General features: G+C 41.3%; 1 protein-coding gene across 1 annotated transcript in view; it reads left to right on the forward strand.

Annotated features, from left to right (window-relative positions):
• The window catches only part of GABBR2 (gamma-aminobutyric acid type B receptor subunit 2), a 656884-nt gene that overhangs the window by 635465 nt on the left and 1734 nt on the right, over positions 1-19685 (forward strand). The gene's annotated exons all lie outside the window — the stretch shown is intronic.

Genomic DNA, 19685 nt, shown 5'->3' on the forward strand with positions numbered 1-19685 from the left:
TCTGACATCGCTGTCCATATATCGACAATGATGTCAGGGGCTTCCCCAGAGCAGCAGTCCCAGTGATGTCAGGAGCTCAGCTGGAGTCCGAGGAAGAGCCTACTAGCGCTCTGCCCGGGACTCCAGCTCTGGGGTTGCCCCTGACATCTCTGTCCATATATGGACAGTGATGTCAGGAGCAGAGCTGGAATCCCAGGCTGCACTCACAACTCTACTATTATATCATGTACTTTACTCCAGTCACATCCAGAGCTGCAGTCACCACTCTACTGTAACATGTTAAACTCCAGTCACATCCAGAGCTGCACTCACAACTCTACTGTAACATCATGTACTATACTCCAGAGACATCCACAGCTACACTCACAACTCTACTATTATATCATGTACTTTACTCCAGTCACATCCAGAGCTGCAGTCACCATTCTACTGTAACATGTTATACTCCAGTCACATCCAGAGCTGCACTCACAACTCTACTGTAACATCATGTACTATACTCCAGAGACATCCACAGCTACAATCACAACTCTACTGCAAGATCAGTAGATGCAGATGCAAACATCTTGTTTTATACTCCAAACAAATCCAGAGCTCCAGTCACAACTCTACTATTATAGAATGTGCTATACTCCAGTCACATCCAGAGCTGCAGTCACAACTCTACTGTAACATCATGTCTTATACTCCAGCCACATCCAGAGCTGCAGTCATAACTCTACTGTAACATCATGTCCTATACTCCAAACAAATCCAGAGCTGCAGTCACAAATCTACTGTAGTTCGAGTGCTAGAAGCGGCTCTGCTCCGGGACTCCAGCTCTGGGCAAGACCCTGACATCACTGTGGTAGCATCTGCGGATGGCACTGTGGCCTTATCTAGGGGTGTGTTGTATTATCTACAGAGGGCACTGTGGCAGCATCTACAGAGGGCACTGTGGCAGCATCTACAGAGGGCACTGTGGTAGCATCCACCGAGGGCACTGCGGCAGCATCCACCGAGGGCACTGCGGCAGCATCCACCGAGGGCACTGCGGCAGCATCCAAAAAGGGGCTGCACAATTTTGACATGTGTGTCTGCCAAACGCTGCGAACTGAGCCTCCGGACTGCATTTAGCGACACTTAAACTGGAAAGCTGGATTGTTGAAATAAGCACGTGGAGAAATCTCAAATTTTAAACCTACCGGTATTATTATAGTAATGTAGTATTATTATTATTGTAGTAATGTAGTATTATTATTATAGTAATATAGTGTTATTGTAGTTCAAATAACTAATTGATTAATAATTTTGTATTGTATCAAATTTGAAAGTAATGCGGCCCGTCAACTTCTTATTTTTTCTATATGCGGCCCACTTACCCGGCCGAGTTTGAGACCCCTGGTCTAGCACAATTCGGCCTCCTTTTTCAGCTGCTTTCTCTCCGTATTTGCGTCTCTGTCAGAAACGCACGCTCTCCTTCATCCAGCTCTGTGGATAGTGATGTAGAAACCTCCTTCTAATCAGAAGACTGAAGGACAAACAGCTGATCCTTGGATCCTCTGGGAAGCTGATAGATGGTTTTCTTTGCTCCAAAGGAATTTGCAGTGAGAGAAAAGCAGGAAAAAAACACTGGGTGAAAAACTTTTAACCAGTTAAATGCCCTGCATTTATTTTAAACATACAAAATGATGTCTTGCGTAAAAGCATATAGCTATATGTCCTAAACAACCCATATATATCAATGGTTCGTGTGAAACGAAAAACCGAAATAAACTAACAAGAACCAACACGACCTTTTTATGTAAAGCTCAAATATAAACTTTATTGTTAAACATAGTTAAAAAATACAAAAATACATTTAAAATAGAGCATACAGCCTTTACAAAAAGAGAGGGAGTCAGAAAAAGCACAGAAGATGAAATGGATATGCAGACTGTGTCAAGGTCTTCCATGACGCCATATAATGATAAAGATTGTTGGTACATAACAATATAATTGAATCTTCCCTGACGAAGCTTCGGCGAAACGCGCTTCAGGTGCACGGTGGTGTATTTGGCTCCAACTCTTTTCTTTGGCGTTGGCATTCTTTTAGTGTACCATGTATGCATTCCCTATTTAGGATTAAGTACACATATTTTTATTTGTATACCTGTGTACTTGATAATTGTTTATGGCTACTAAGATTCATTTATATTGTTATGTACCAACAATCGATATCATTATATGCCCAAAAAAATTGACCGGTTTTAAAATCCTGCACATTTTGCAGAATTTACATAGAAGAAAATTATTTTAGGCTATGTTCACACCTGCATTGTGCTGTTCCGTTGTTCTGCTCCATCAGAGGAGCAGAACAAGGAAACAAAAGAACCAACGGTTCCGTTGCACAACGGACACCGCTGGTTGCTATCGTAACCCATTGACTTTAATATGTTCCGTCGGCTTTCCACCGGGGTGTACGTGATTTTACCGGACACATTAGCGCAGCATGCTGCACTATTGTCTCATGGAGCCTCCAACGCAGATGTAAACAGAGCCTTAGGCTGGCGCTTTGTTGCTGTGCAGGTTTTTTTTAGAGAGCTGCTAACCAATCTATCCTTAATCCTTGCTCTGCTTTAGACTACAGGGGGTTTGTCCTGTACATAAGGGGCGAGTCTAAAATAATTTTTCAATATGTGGCAGTATTTATTTAATGCTTTCCTAATCATATTCCCATCTCTGGAAAAACTGGTGATGAATAGAGGCAATTCATCTTTGCCGCCACCATTCATCACCAGGTTTCCACTTTTTTCGTTGTTTACAAGGTGATGTGACCTTGTGCACTTCATTAATCACACTATCGATAATGTGGGGGGAATAGTTTCTCTTTTTAAGCCTTTCTTTTAGGAAAACAAATTGCTCCACAAAATCAACCTCATTACTAGTTTATTTTAATCGTGAGAAACTGATTTTTTGGGGTTGTTACGGCTTCATGGAGATGAAAAATTACAACTACTGCTATCTATGTAACTGTTGTGGTCAGTATTTTTAAAAAACTTTTTGTGACATAACGTTCCATCTTCAACAAACATGGTTAAATCAAGGAAATCAACTTTTATTTGGCTCGACTCCCAAGTGAGGTTCACACCCCAATTGTTGGAGTTGAGTTTACACATAAAGTTGTCCAGACCTTCCCTCTTACCTTTCCATAGGATTAAGCAGTCCTCTATACAGTGCCCCCAATATTTAAGACCCTCTGGGGGCTCCACATAGTCATAAGAATTTTCCTAAATGCTCATAAATAAATTTGCCTAACTGGGGACGAATTTCTCCCCCATTGCACACCAGTGGTCTGCAAAAAAAAAACCTTGTTATCCCACGAGAAAAAAATGTCGTTAAGACAGTACACAATACACTCATATAGGTAGTTTGCTTGTTAAGTGGTAAAGTCTAGATCACTCTCAAATGTCCCTCTGATGGCTTTAAAGCCAAGATCATGGTGAATTATCGTGTACAGAGGCATAACATCAGCAGTACAGAACCATAAACTAGGTCCCCAGTTTAGCAGCCCAACAGTCCTAATCACACTAATGGAGTCTTTTATAAAGGAGGGCATTCATTTTACATACTTCTGTAAAAAGTGATCTATATATTCCCCCATATTTGCTGTTAGAGAGCCTATCCCTGAGACAATAGCTCTGGGAGGGGGGTCGAGTTGTTCCTTGTGAATCTTTGGTAGATAATTACTGGGATTCTGGGATATTTAATAGTTAAAAATTTGAATTCCTTTTTATTGAGGATCCTGTTGGTTCTTCCTTTAACTAGTAAAGTTTTTAATTGGCTTTGGTAGTTATTAGTCAGATTATTCTTTAATTTTTATATGTCTTGACATCATTTATAGCATTTTATTCATTAATTCAATATATTTTTCATGTGTTAGAATAACCACTCCCTCCCCCCAATTGCCTGCCGGTTTTATTACTATTCCTCTAGTCTTCTCTATTTTCTTAAGGTCTATTTTCTCTTTTCTAGTCAGGTTAGGCTTAACAATAGATTTTGTTGGTATTTTGGCCGGATCCTTGCAAACAAAATTCTTAAAAACCTCTATCGAGACAGATCTCTGAGGGGGGTGGGGTTTAGAAGTTGAAGGTGGTTTTAACATTGTAAGTATGACTTGATTTCCTATTGTCTTTTCCCTATTTTCCCCAGTCTCTTTTTCATCAGGATACTCTTTTTTCCAATAAAGCGTTTTTTTAATATTTCATTTCCTAACACATTTTTGGACATGAATGAATGTGTCAAATTATTTTAGCTGACAGTCAGGGGCAAACTATAGACCTTTTCATATTAGTTTCTCACGTTCAAATGTTAGCGTAATGCCTGCGATATAGAAAATCGCAGGTAGCTCTTCTACTCCCCTTCTCTCTTCTGTTTTTTTTTTTTAATGTTTCCCCTACCTCTACATCCTCCATTCTAAAGCTCTTTTTTTTAAAACTTTTGTTCAATAGACTAGACTGCTTGTTTGTAATACCACTTTCTAAAAAGGGGTATTCTCATGAGTTATCATCGAAAAACTATTTGCAATTTTAAATGGGGCATGATTTTGGGGGTCAAGCTGTCAGGGTGGTGCCCCCGGCCTATTGTACCATTATTTTCTTTGTTATAGGGTAGCCTAATTTTAAAATGTTGTTTGTGAAATAGTGTGGGGTATAGGTTTACGATTATTTGAACTATGAAAACCATTATAAAACATTTGGTTCGGAGGTGGATTAGTATAAGTTAGGTTTGGACCGGGTACATATTCTCCCCCCTTTCCATATTATTAATCCTCCTTTCATATGGTCTCCTCATATTGTGGTTCACATATCTATTGTGGCTAACTAGTTTACATTTTGTATTGCCCCCTTGAATAGCTTTGCTATCCAGCTTCTTCTCTGGGAGAGGTGTACTTTTATTAAAATTTCTGCTCTTATTTTTATTTCCATTAACACTATGGATTGGTTTTTCATTGCACATCCTTTCTCTTTTAAAATTTGCTTGCCATTTGTAAACTCCTGAGCATTGGTAGTTCATATTGTCCCTATTATACTTCTTGTGTTTTTTTGTGCATGATGTCTTTCTCAAGCTTTTCTAACTTTTTACTGCATGCCTCTCATAGGGATTCGAACTCCTCCTTTTCTTTAAACGGTATTCATTTTTCTCTCATTTCACTAATTACTAATGCCATTTTCTTGAGTTTCTCCTTTCTTACATTTAAAATAAAACCCATACTCCCCAGGCACATTTATCCAAAAATTATTCCCAATCAGATTGACTTTTATCTTCAATATCTCCCTCATCTCCATTTAGTTGGAGTTGCCATCCCTGTGGAGCAATCTGTTCTATCTGAAACATTTCTAGAATCACAATATCCCAATGCAGTGTGATTTCCGTTGTTAATAATTGTTCCACCTGCCTAAAACTGAATCTTATATCATTCCCATGGTCTAATAGCAATAACTCATTCGTAAAAACGGAATCATAGTCCTGGATTTTTCTATATCTATGGTCGAGCCAAATGAAAGTTGATTTCCTTGATTTAACCATATTTGCTGAAGATGAAACATTATGAGCCAAAATGTTAAAAAAATTCTGACCGCAACAGCTACATAGATAGTAGTAATTGTAATTTTTCTCCATGGATCCGTAACATCCCCAAATATCAGTTTATCAGGATTAAAAGAAACTGTAGTTATGAGGTTGATTTTGTAGGCCAAACTGTTTTCCTAAACAGCATCTAAGTTGTTTGGTAGAGGAAGCTCCCTGTCACTCCATCGGCACACCCACAACGCGACGGGTTTCCATGGCAGTCGGGAGCCCAACTAAGGCCCCCAGGGTCTGCCTTCAGCAACTGCCTATTAGGCCATGGATAATAGTTTGTCAGTTTTACACTGACAGGCAATAATGCTTTGGTATACTAAGTATACCAAAGCATTATATCTGTGATCAGAATTCCTAGTGGAAACAAAAATAAAAAGTTAAACAGTTAAATAAAGTTTATGAAAAAAAAATAAATAAAAGATTACAGTAAAAATAAAATAAAACCCTTTTTTTTTTGTGTCACTGGAGACACATACCCCATAAATTGTTAAAACGGTTCTCCCGGGTATGGCGACGCCATATATGTGGAAGTAAACTTTGTTTGTACAAATCCCATTAACGGACCTAGGTAGCTGGTGGGCAGTAATTATGAAACACTGATACCTATTTGCCCAAGGCAACAAAAATAGCCCTTTTTCCCAAGATACCTACTAAATATTTAATGTGCAACTAAAATGTAACTTTTATTAAATAGAAATTATAAGCAACCATATAATTTGAAAATGACATTGCAGTCTGATGGTCCAGGCAATCATTGAGTTAATATCAACTGTCAGTACATAACTGGTGTTACACAGCCACTGCAATACACCAGCAAATTTTTATCTGGGAACGGCGTCTGCAGACTGCTAAAGGTAGAACACAAATATCAGTAACCACATTGAGTTAAAATTAGAACAGCCCCCCCCCCCCCCCCGACATCCGATAGCATTACCTGTATTTACAACTTTTACAGTAACGTCACGGAGGTTGGTCCGTGGCACTAACCAATCAAGATCATTAGATCCAGCTAAGCCCTTCCAGAAGATTGATGGACAAAAGCAGCGTCCAATAAGGGACTGATGAAATTAACCAATAGGTAGTTAGGTAGTTCACTGGTGTGATGCGCCATAGAGGTAAATATAAGAAACAAATTAGGCTTCGTTCATATCTGCGTCGGTGTCCCCTGACGGAAAGGTCTGACGGAAATCATGAACGGAAACCATAGCTTTCCGTTTGCATTACCATAGATTTCAATAGTAATGCTTCCGTTGCTAATGGTTTCCATTTGTCTCCGTTTAATGTTTACATTTTTTCGGCTGAATCAATAGCGTAGTCTATGATACTATTGATTCCCCCAAAAAAACTGAAACCTTACGGAATGGAGACAAATGTAAACCATTTGCAATGGGAGCATTACCATCTAAATCAATGGTGATGCAAACAGAAAGCTATGGTTTCCATTCATGGGTTCCCCTGACGGAAAGGTCTGATGGAACCCATGAACGTAACTCTGACGCTGATGTGAATGAAGCCTCAACAAGTGTAGATTCCGGAGTTAGTCATTGTGAAAATAACTGCTGCAATAGAATATAAGGGAAGAGCAGGAAACAGGGACCCATGGTGAAGTGAATTGATTGTCGCTACACTGTTGCACTGGATGCCATATGTAACAGGACTCTCTACCTGATGCCCAATAGACTATTTTGAGTGATGATGATGACAAATGTGTAAAAGCTATAGTAGTGGAAATCTAATCTATGTGGCTGTAGTTATACAAAACTAAACGATAGCTCTTTATAAAGATTAGAAGCTATAATTAATATCTACTCCTAAAAATAGGAGATATTAAAATTAAATGTCATAACTAACCTGGCACATACCACATAAACCAGCCTTATGAAGTTAAATAATGTTAGTTGGAATTACTACACAATCAGCATGCCATATAAGTAAGTACCTGCTAATCCTATCCCTTAATTATAAGAAATTACTAGATATGTGGGCTCTTAGTTTGACAAAACTATATAGGACTATGATATGAAAGTGATATCTGCATCATCGCTAAATTATAAAGCAGTGTAAATATATATTACGAATGGTGAAAATTAGAAATATTATATACCATAGTTACTGACAGGGTGACTCCATTAGCCTCTAGTAATTTTAAAGTTAAGAATTAACTTATCAAAAGGAAGACCATTGAAGAAAAGCCCTCATTGAGGCCAACGGGACTGAGGCTGCCAAGCCGATGGATCCAGCAGGCATCCTCCTGTTGTAACTTACAATCTAGATTTCCACCCCTGGGGCTTGATTTAAGCAAGGTAATCCCCAAAAATTTAAGTGATCTGGTATGACCATCATGTACTGACCTAATATGCTTTGACATTGGCATATCCTCCTTTCTATTAATAGAGGTGAGATGTTTTGAGATACATCTTCTCATTTGTTAGATAATTTTACCAACATAAATTTTTGGGAAGGGACATTTAGTGACATAGACGACTCCAGAACTCTGGCAGTTTATAAATTGTCTGATTTCATAAAATCTACCATCAACAGGATTAGTAAAACTTTTAGTTTTTGGCAAAAAGAAAAGGGACCAAAAAAAACAACGTCCACAAGGGTATGACCCAAAAGTGGGATATAGCAGTGGGATAAGTGATCTGTGGTGTGGATCGTCTGGAATAATGGCTCATCTACACTTGTTAATTTGTTTCTTATATCTATGACTACCACGCTTGCACGCCACTGAATTACATATTGATTAATTTCAACAGTCTCTTATTGGACGCCACTTTTGTCAATCAATCTACTGGAAGGGCTTGGCTGGATCTAATGATCCTGATTGGTTAGTGCCACGGACCAACCTCCGTGACGTCACTGTGAAATTTATAAATATGGGTAATGTTAGCATTTGCCGCCATAAGCTCCAATACTCCTGCGAACGCCACGGCTGTCTTGAAACACGTGGGGGGGCTGTTCTAATTTTAACTCAATACGGTTACTGATATCTGTGTCCTACCATTAGCGGTCTGCAGCCGCCGTTCACAGATAAAAATTAGCTGGTGTGTTGCAGTGGCTGTGTAACACCAGTTACGTACTGACAGTTGAAATTACCTCAATGTTTACCCGGACCATCAAACTGCATTGTCATTTTAAAATTTATGTGGTTGCTTATCATTTATATCTCATAAAAGTAAAATTTTAGTCGCAAATTAAATATTTAGTAGGTATCCGAGAAAAAGGGCTATTGTTGCCTTTGGCAATTAAACTGCTGTTTGGGCACAATGTAGGCCTCAGAATGGAGGAAGCACTATTTGGAGCAAAGATTTTGCTTGGTAGTAGTTTTATTTGGATTTTTACTGGTGTTTCAGTTTATTATCTGGAGGCAAATGTAAGCTGGGCAGAGAACATCAGGGCATAATAAGGTGGTCAATTAATGGGGTAAATAAATAATAAAATTAGTGTGGCACTAATAAATGATGGTATTTCTTATCCCCCTTTTGGTCCACACTCCGCACCTTTGCAGTTTGAGGAATTTCGCTGGGATAGTGTTGTCCTGGTACAATACGGCCACACTTGCTTCTAGCTGATATGTGTTTGTGCCCTCTGCTACATGGTTCCAAAATATTAGAGCCTTCATAAATCCCCTCTTGAAACAGAAGAAATGTTCCCCTCGGGCCTGCATATCTGCATTTTTTTCATGGGAGCCGTAACTTTTTTTATTTTTTCTTAGACGTAGTGGTAAGAGGGCTGTTTTTTGCAGGACGAGCTGTCGTTTTTAGTGGTATAATTTTGGGGTACATGCGACTTTGTGATAGAAAAAAAACAGCAATTCCTATAAAGTTTTTTTTTGTTTTATAGTTTTTTTAATGCAACACTTACCGTGCTGTATAGATTACATGTTGACTTTATTCTGCGGGTAAGTATGATTATGGTAATACCAAATTTATATCCTTTTTTTGTTTTACTACTTTTACACAAAATATTTTTTTTAGTCATAACTTTTTTGCTATTATGTTAACGTATCTGTGAGTTGGTTTGCTTTTTGCAAGATGAGCTTCAGTTTTTATTGGTAGAAATGTTGGTGTACTTGCAACATTTTGATCGCTTTTTATCCTATCTTTTGGGAGGCAAGGTGACAAAAAAACTGTGATAATGACGATCATGACGCACAGTTACGAGATATGTCTGTCAGGGATTAAAGGGAATGTATCACCTATATATATATATATATATATATATATATATACACACTAGTCATTCTCAATGAATTAGAATATCATCAAAAGGTTTATTTATTTCAGCAATTCAATTCAAAAATTGAAACTGATATATTCTATAGATTCATTACACACAGAGTGATCTATTTCCAGCATTTTTTTCATTTAATGTTGACGATTATGGCTAACAGTTAATGAAAACCCAAAATGTAGTGTAAAAGTATGTCCAGTATATGCACTCAATACTTGGTCGGGGCTCCTTTTGCATGAATTACTGCATCAATGCGGCGTGGCATGGCGGTGATCAGCCTGTGGCACTGCTGAGGTGTTATGGAAGCCCAGGTTGCTTTGATAGCGGCCTTCAGCTCATCTGCATTGTTGGGTCTGGGGTCTCTCATCTTCCTCTTAATAATACCCTATAGATTCTCTATGGGGTTTAGGTGAGGCGAGTTTGCTGGCCAATCAAGCGCAGTGATACTGTGGTTATTAAACTAGGAATTGGGACTTTTGGCAGTGTGGGCAGGTGCCAAGTCCTGCTGGAAAATGAAATCAGCATCTCCATACGGCTTGTCAGCAGAGGGAAACATGAAGTGCTCGAAAATGTCCTGGTAGACAGCTGCGTTGACTCTGGACTTGATATAGCACCGTGATACCCTATTGTCTCAATATTACCCAGGAAATGTACAGTTAAAGGCAAAACCTTTTTTTTCTCCTCTTTTATGCTACAATTTATGGGTGCGTCTTATGGTCCAGTGCATCCTATAGTCCATAAAATACGGTAATTAATACCAGATAGTGAAACATATTCTTTTTTTCTAATCTGTTTTTATTTTTGGATTGAAGATTTTTTTTTAAATTACATTTTCTGTACATGAATATAGAGGCAGCCATCTTGCCCGAGCAGCTGTTAAAGAGGCTCGGTCACCAGATTTTGCAACCCCTATCTGCTATTGCAGCAGATAGGCGCTGCAATGTAGATTACAGTAACGTTTTTATTTTTAAAAAACGAGCATTTTTGGCCAAGTTATGACCATTTTTGTAGTTATGCAAATGAGGCTTGCAAAAGTCCAAGTGGGTGTGTTTAAAAGTAAAAGTCCAAGTGGGCGTGTATTATGTGCGTACATCGGGGCGTTTTTAATACTTTCACTAGCTGGGCGCTCTGAAGAGAAGTAACATCCTCTTCTCTTCAGAACGCCCAGCTTCTGACAGTGCAGATCTGTGACGTCACTCACAGGTCCTGCATCGTGATGGCCACATCGGCACCAGAGGCTACAGTTGATTCTGCAGCAGCATCAGCGTTTGCAGGTAAGTCGATCTTACCTGCAAACGCTGATGCTGCTGCAGAATCAACTGTAGCCTCTGGTGCCGATGTGGCCGTCACGATGCAGGACCTGTGAGTCAGAAGCTGGGCGTTCTGAAGAGAAGAGGATGTTACTTCTCTTCAGAGCGCCCAGCTAGTGAAAGTATTAAAAACGCCCCGATGTACGCACATAATACACGCCCACTTGGACTTTTACTTTTAAACACACCCACTTGGACTTTTGCAAGCCTCATTTGCATAACTACAAAAATGGTCATAACTTGGCCAAAAATGCTCGTTTTTTAAAAATAAAAACGTTACTGTAATCTACATTGCAGCGCCTATCTGCTGCAATAGCAGATAGGGGTTGCAAAATCTGGTGACAGAGCCTCTTTAACAGCATTTAGAGATATGCCTTACAGCAGCCATATGGACCATAGGGATCTGTGAACAAGAGAGCACCTATTGACTTCCATAGGAATCTTTTCTAGGCAAGCTTTCTGACCTGTACAGAGGCCATTGTGCATGAAGGGATAAGAGGAGAGCTGTGTCCATCACCTATTGTCAATGGTGAATCCTGTATTTTCTATATAGGGGTGTTACCTTTCATTGTAATCCTGCCTATGATAATAATAAGATTTCTGCTGAGAAGTGATCTCTACACAACAGGAAATGTCATTTTATTGTGGCCAGATTGAAAATTGCAAGATTTTAGATTTTTTCTTTTAAATATAGATAATGACAACGAAATTTGTAGAAAAAAAAGTCAAGAATTCTTAAAAAATAGGTTTAAGCCCCTTGAGGACGTGGACTAGTTGGTACGTTCAGAACGCAGCACCATATTTCAAATCTGATGCGTCACTTTATGTGGTAATGCTTTAACTTATCCAAGTAATTCTGAGTGGTTTTTTTGTGACGCATTGTACTTTATGTAAGGGATACATTTTAGTCAATATGTTTTACGCATTTTTTCAAAATGGAAAGAAAATGTGGAAAAATTTGCATTTCGTGTTTGAAGAGTCCCTGAAGTACCAGTACTGTAGAGACCCCTGAGACGTGACCCAATTTTGGAAACCACACCCCTCAAAGAATTCATCGAGGGGTGTAGTGAGCATTTTGACCCACAGGAGTTGGACTAAGGGAAATGCGCAGTGGATGGTGGAAAGTGAAAATTGCAATTTTTGCACAAATATGCCAATTCAATGCCAAATATCTTGTGCCCAGCTAGTGCCACTGGAGACAAACACCCCTTAAATTTTTATATGGGTTCTCCCAGGTACGGCAACACCCCGCATATGGCCATAATCTGCTGCCTGGGCAGATGGCAGGGCTCAGAAGTGAAGGACCGCCATTTAGCTTTTGGAGCTTAGATTTTGCTGGAATGGTATTTAGTATAAACATTTGTATAAAACTTATGCTAAAAAGTTTATATAACTTTGTATAAGTTTGCATAACATTTGGATAAAGTTGGAAATATGGATAGTTTAGATAAAGTTTGGATGAAAGTCACTGATCAGCCACAGGAGTACAGGACTAAAATATGTGCAGCTGTGTTCAGCTGGTCCTTCCGGGTACGGCCTAGGCAAACGGCAATTTTTTTTATAAAGTTTGGATGAAATTTGGATAAAGTCCTGGATAATAAATCAGCCATGGTAATGTCACTGATAAGCCAGAGGGATACAGAAGTGGAGTATGCGTCACTAGCAAAACCTACCAAACGAAACTACTATATATATATTTTTTTTAAATTAATATTTCATATTATTTTATAACAAAAGAAAAAAAAAAGTGCTTGTAAAAAAAAAACCTAGAGCAAGGCTTGTATTAGGCAATCAGTGATGGCGAAGTCAATGATCAAAACACAAGATCAAAAGGACAGAAATACTCATCCCAGGGGATTACAAACAAAATAGATAAAAGTATTATATTATAAAAAAAAAGGAGCAAAAAATTACCAAAAAGAAAGAGGGAGAAAATAAAAACGGTAGCATGGGTTTTGAACAGTGATCAGCAACTTATTCAGTTACTGATCATCTGCATCAACAAAAATGACAGCACAGTAAAAGTGATCACTAGGAGGAGTGATCAGGGGGTAAATGGAGGATGTGGGTAGTAGTTTTTAGTGTTTGATGTAAACACAGCTTTGTAGCACACAACTGCTCTGCTCCCTCTCAGCAACTGTCATGAAGGTGCAGAGCGGGATCGTAATGTAATCGTAGTGTAAAATAGCCACCAGTCACGAAAAACAGACTAATCATAGCAATAGCTAACCAGGGACTGGTCTGATTGGTCCCTCGGCTATGTGTACTGATTGACTGCTGTTCGTGACAGCAGCCATTCACTTGTCTTTACTCCCCCCTGGTGTCCAATCCTCCACCTCCAACATGGCTGCCCTGTCGCAATGATCGCCGCTGAGCGACTGCTGCGATGGGTCCATCAGCGTTAAGCAGTGATAGTCAGCTGTATAGAAAATAAGCTATCACTGCTCTAAAAATGTGTCTGTAGACACAGGAGCCATAATGGAACGGCAGTTTGCATTAACAGGCCGACACCCATAACCAATGTTCCCTCTAAGTCTTGTTAGCTCCTGAGAGGAGCAGTTAGGGAGCAGGGCAAGTCTCCATCAATGGTGGGAGATCTGATGACCAAAATTACTAAATAAGAGAAGAAAACTTAATTTAAATTAGTTTTAATTACTTTCTTAAATACTATAATATTACAAGTCCACCAGTACAATAGACAGTTGTAAACTATTGTTAACACTACCTTTTTGTGCAAGCACTAACAAATGAACGTTACGATTCCCCTTGTCAAAGGGCTGTTTCCCTACATGCTTACAGTATCACCCTGTGCAGGGACACATCCTCCTGACAAGTGGAATGGTAACACCCATTTGTCTATCAGTTCTGGACTGCACAAAGACTTTTTGTGAAATACAAGGATTTCCTATAATAAACATGTCAGGAGAGGTGACAGATTCTCTATAAATCCAGTGACTCACAGGTTCTCAAATTCGAGTAGGTTTTTTTTTTCCCCTTTTCTTCCTCAACTGGTCCAGACTTCATGACGACTTCTCCCAGCCATGACCAATTTGCCACTCAGTTGTCTTTGGCTCCTCACTTTTCCAATATTTCCACACCCACAGATGTAGCCGTCTTTATCTTGACTTTTAATGCATCAAATACACCGTGGCAACATACTTTATCTGGACTTTTTAAATGTCTTTTCAATGGCTTTTGTTGTGTGATATCACGCCGCAGCAAGTTATCAGTCAAGATAAAGATGACTACATACGTATAAACAAAGATAAAATTATTATGGTGCCACACACTGCACCCCTAAATATAATAGCACAACACACTGTGCCCCTGAGTATAATTGTGTCAAACACTGTAAAGTAAAGCACCACATACCTGTAGATAGCATCACATACAGCCCCCTACAGATAGCGCCACACAGCCCCCCTGTAGATAGCGCCAGTAGTTAGCCTCACAAACAGACCACCTGTAGATAGCGCCACACAGCCCTCCCCCTCTTGTAAATATCGCCACACAGCCCCCCTTGAATACAGTGCCACATAGCCCCTTTGTATAGACTGCCACACAGCCCCCCCTTGTATATACTGCCACACAGTCCCCCTCTTGTAAATAGTGCCACACAGCGCCCCTTGTATACAGTGCCACACCGCCCCCTCTCTTGTATATATTGCCACATAACAATCCCCCCATGTATATTGCCACATAGCCCCAAAAAAAAATTGGACTTGCCTTGCCCCGTAACCATGACGAACGGAGTGCTGCACAGCCTTGCGCTCGGGACGCTTGCAAAGACCAGTGTGATGCAGTGACGTCATCACGCCGGCCTGCGCAGGAAGTCTTTCCAGAGCCTTATAGTCTGCAGGCCTGACGTGCGCTAGTGGATAGTAATCATTTGTATCTGCGTCCTGAGGAAGCAGTTACAAGTGAATGTGGCTGTCGCTAGTACCGGGCCCTCTCCGGTGCTAGCGACGCCACCAGCATGAGGGGCTCCATGCCGCCCAGGCAATAAATGTTATAGGAGCCTCGGGCCCCAGGCGGCCGCCCGAACCACCCTTAAGATGATCTGCACTGCATTCGCCCGCTGCCCATGACAGTGCGTGGGCTTTAAAGTTTAGTGAGGGGGGGGGACCGTGGAAGGTGCGTGGCCACGCACCTTATAGGGAACAGTGCCTACTACCCAGTACTTTAAATCAAACATTTGTTCTTACCAGAACTATTGCCTGCCACAGACTGGCAATGTCTGTCTTCTCCAAGCTGGGAACACTGTGTAAGTATATCACACCTTTCTTAAAAGAGCCCTTACAACTGGCAGATAATGAGACTCATAAGGCAGCTCAAACCCCGGACTGTCCTCTAAACGGCGTGTGACTTTTTTCTTCTCTTACACTCCATCAAGCCATACATTTTTCCAGGTTATTCACATACTAAATAAAGAGAAAGGACACTTTCTCTAGCAAAATTCATTCTGATATCACACTCAATACAAAATACAAAGTGAATGAATACAGGAGAAATCTAAATTAAATCAATATTTGGTGTGACCACCCTTTCACTACAAAGCAGCATCAATTGTTCTAGGTACACTTGCACAAAGTCATGGATTTTGTAGGATTATAGTCAGGCATATGATTAACCAATTATACCAAACAGGTGATAATAATAATCATTTACATATGTAGGTTTAACCCAGTCATTAACTGTAAAAGAAACAGCTTTGTAAGAGGCTTAAAACTGGGTGAGGAATAGCCAAACTCTGCTACAAAGGTGAGGTTGTAGAAGACAGTTTCATGTCACAGGTCCATCATGGCAAGACTGAGCACAGCAACAAGACACAAGGTAGTTATACTGCATCAGCAAGATCACTCCCAGGCAAAGATTTCAAAGCAGACTGGGGTTTCAAGCTGTGCTGTTCAAGCTCTTTTGAAGAAGCACAAAGAAACGGGCAATGTTGAGGACCGTAGACGCTGTGGTCGGCCAAGGAAACTTAGTGCAGCAGATCAAAGACAAATCATGCTTATTTCCTTTCGAAATTGGAAGAAGTCCAACAGTGTTATCAGCTCAGAACTGGCAAAAAACAAGTGGGACCCAGGTACACCCATCTACTGTTTGGAGAAGTCTGCTCAGAAGTGGTGAAGGAAGCCAAAAAAAGCCATACCTTCGAGGTGGAAACAAGGCCAAGCGACTCAACTATGCACGAAAACATAGGAACTGGGGTGCAGAAAAATGGCAGGAGGTGCTCTGGACCGATGAGTCGAAATTTTAAATATTTGGCTGTAACAGAAGGCAATTTGTTAACCGAAGGGCTGGAGAGTGGTACAATAATGAGTGTCTGCAGGCAAGAGTGAAGCATGGTGGAGGTTCCTTGCAAGTTTTGGGCTGCATTTGAGCAAATGGAATTGGGGATTTGATCAGGATTAAAGGTGTCCTCAATGCTGAGAAATACAAGCAAATACTCATCCATCATGCAATACCATCAAGGAGGCGTCTGATTGGCTCCAAATTTATTCTGCAGCAAGACAACGATCCCAAACATACAGCCAATGTCATTAAGAACTATCTTCAGTGTAAAGAAAAACAAGGAGCCCTGGAAGTGATGATATGGCCCCTCAGAACCCTGATTTCAACATCATCGAGTCTGTCTGGGCTTACATAAAGAGACAGAAGGATTTGAGGAAGCATACATCCACAAAAGATCTGTGGTTATTTCTCCAAGATGTTTGGAACAATTTCCCTGCTGAGTTCCTTCAAAAACTGTGTGCAAGTGTGCCTAGAAGAATTTATGCTGTTTTGAAACCAAAGGGTGTTCACACCAAATATTGATTTGGTTTAGCGTTCTACTCTGCTCATTTACTTTGCATTTAAACTTATAAAAGAAAAAACAACACTTCTATTTTTGAAAGCATTCTTACTTTGCAGCATTTTTCCACAACTGCCTAAAACATTTGCACAGGAATATAGTAACCCTTAAGGCTTTGTTCAAACAGTGCAGCTTTCTTGCAGATTTTGCATGTATTTTTTAAGTCAAAACCAGGAACGGAACATAAACAGAATATACAATTCTGGTTTTGGCTTAAATAATGCATGCAAAATCTGCAGCAAATCTGCAATGTGTGAACAAGCCCTAAAAGTTAATGTCCAGAGCAAAAGTTTAAGTAGTGTATATTGTTAGCCGACTTCAATTGTATTGACATATCTCATAAATTGAAAGAAGAATACTGTTTAGACATGAGGTACTGCATCATCTGTCCCCTGTGAACAGGGCCGGCCTTAGGGGGGTGCCATTTCACAGGGCGCATCACTCCAGCAGGCGGAAGGGGGCGCTGTGCTGGCTCCCTTCCCCTGCTTGTCTCTGTAGCGCCCGGGCGCGGCGACTCAGCAGCCGCCTTTCCGCCGGTGCGCTTCTTCACTTAGTGGCGTTGCTACCGCTGTAGCAGCTGTAGCGGCTGCTAGCGGCGACATCGGGCATGAGGGCGTGCTAGCAGCCGCTGTGGTTGCTACAGCGGTAGAGACGCCACTACAGCAGAGCAGGGAGGTATCTTCCTGCTCCGCTATCTACTTGCGCCACTGTAGCTTCCTGTAGCTCCCCGTGTGGCCGGGGATTCTGCTCCTGGGCTGAGCGCTTGATATCTCTGCCAATATATGGACAGTGACATCAGAGGCAACTCCTGAAGTGAAATCCCCGTCCACAGCGTTGCCAACTCTGTGACCAAGGATACCACTCCAAGAGAAGCCCTTGACGTCACTGTCCACAAATAGACAGAGGCGTCAGGGGCTTCTCCTGGAGTGGAATCCCCGACGCTGTGACCGGGGATTCCACTCCAGGAGAAGCCCTTGACGTCACTGTCCATGAATGCACAGATACGTCAGGGGCTCCTCCTGGAGTGGAATCCCTGACGCTGTGACCGGGGATTCCACTCCAGGAGAAGCCATTGACGTCACTGTCCATAAATGAACACAGAAGACAGGGGCTTCTCCTGGAGTGGAATCCCCGGTAAAAGCGTCGGCAACGCTGTGGACAGGGATTCTGCTTCAGGAGTTGCCCCTGATGTCACTCTCCATATATGGACCGAGACATCGAGCGGAGCGCTCCAAGAGCGGAATCCCCGGCCACAGGGAAATTCCGCTCCTTCAGGGAGCTACAGTGGCGCTATCTACAGGAAGGGGATGCTATCTACAAGTAGGCTGTATGGCACTACCTACAAGGGGGCTGTGTGGCACTACCTGCCAGGAGGCTGTGGGGCACTACCCAGCAGGGGGCTGTGTGCCACTACCTACCAGGGGGCTATGTGCCACTACCTACCAGGGGGCTATGTGCCACTACCTACCAGGGGGCTATGTGCCACTACCTACCAGGGGGCTGTGTGCCACTACCTACCAGGGGGCTGTGTGCCACTATCCACACGAGGAATCTGTGAGTGTGGGCTGATGGTCATTTTACTGTGAGTGGCGGGCTGATTGTCATTTTACTGTGAGTGGGGGGCTGATGATCACGAAACTGTGAGTGGGGGCTGATAGCCTTCAAGTTTTTTTCCACCTGAGATCCAATTGAAATTAATAGGAGGCAGAAAATACCTGCGGCGCCCGTTCGGAGTGCTTTTTTGCCTGCGTCTTTTGCATTAGCTTCAACGGCAAAAAAAAAGGCAAAAAGGGTGCCCTGAGGACATTTTATTTTTTTTGGTGCCTCGAGTCCGAAAAGATTAGGAAACTCTGTACTAAGCTATAGGATCATGCCGGCCTACACAAGGATCCCGTCGTGGAGCAACACAGTACGTTGTGGGAACGGGTCATAGGTGAGTAAAATTATTTTTTTAGTGCCACTGTCTACAATGTGGGGGGATGTATGGCACAATCTACAAGGAGGAGGTGGGGGATTATGGCACTGTCTACAGGGAGACGGTATGGCACAATCTACAGGGGGCACTATCTACAAGGGGGGCTCTGTGTGGGAGGTGGGCATTATACTGTCTGGGGGCCACTAAGCGGACATTGTACTATGTAAAGGTACTACAGGGGGCAATATACTGTGTGTGCCACTTAGGGGGCATAATACTGTGTGGGCACAATTAGAGGACAAAATACTGTGTCCTTGAGTTATAATATATTGTATTAAATATTATTATTATACTGGATAGGGGGAACTAAAGGGACAGGCATTATACTGTGTGGGGCACTATATAGGGCATCACACTGTGGGGGGCATTATACATTTTTTTATGAGGCATTTTTTTTATGATGGGGTGGGGCGCCGAAAGAGAACTTTGCATGGGGCGCCATCTATCCTAAGGTCAGCCCTGCCTGTGAACACTAGGAATGGTTGGATGAGTTCTGTGAAATATAACATGGATCAGGGACAAGGTTCATAAGTCCCAAATACAGCTCTCAAATAGACCTTGCACAGCTTGTATGGTGTAACAATATTAATTCATCTCCTCCTATGTCTGAAAATCAGATCTTCAACACCTATAAAGATTTGTTAGGAGATTACAGTGGGCATTTTCTTAGTAAAAAAGTAGTACGTTTTGTAGTTTTTAGTTTTACGTT

Source organism: Rhinoderma darwinii, chromosome 5 (assembly GCF_050947455.1).
Source record: "Rhinoderma darwinii isolate aRhiDar2 chromosome 5, aRhiDar2.hap1, whole genome shotgun sequence".
Taxonomy (NCBI): Eukaryota; Metazoa; Chordata; class Amphibia; order Anura; family Rhinodermatidae; genus Rhinoderma; species Rhinoderma darwinii.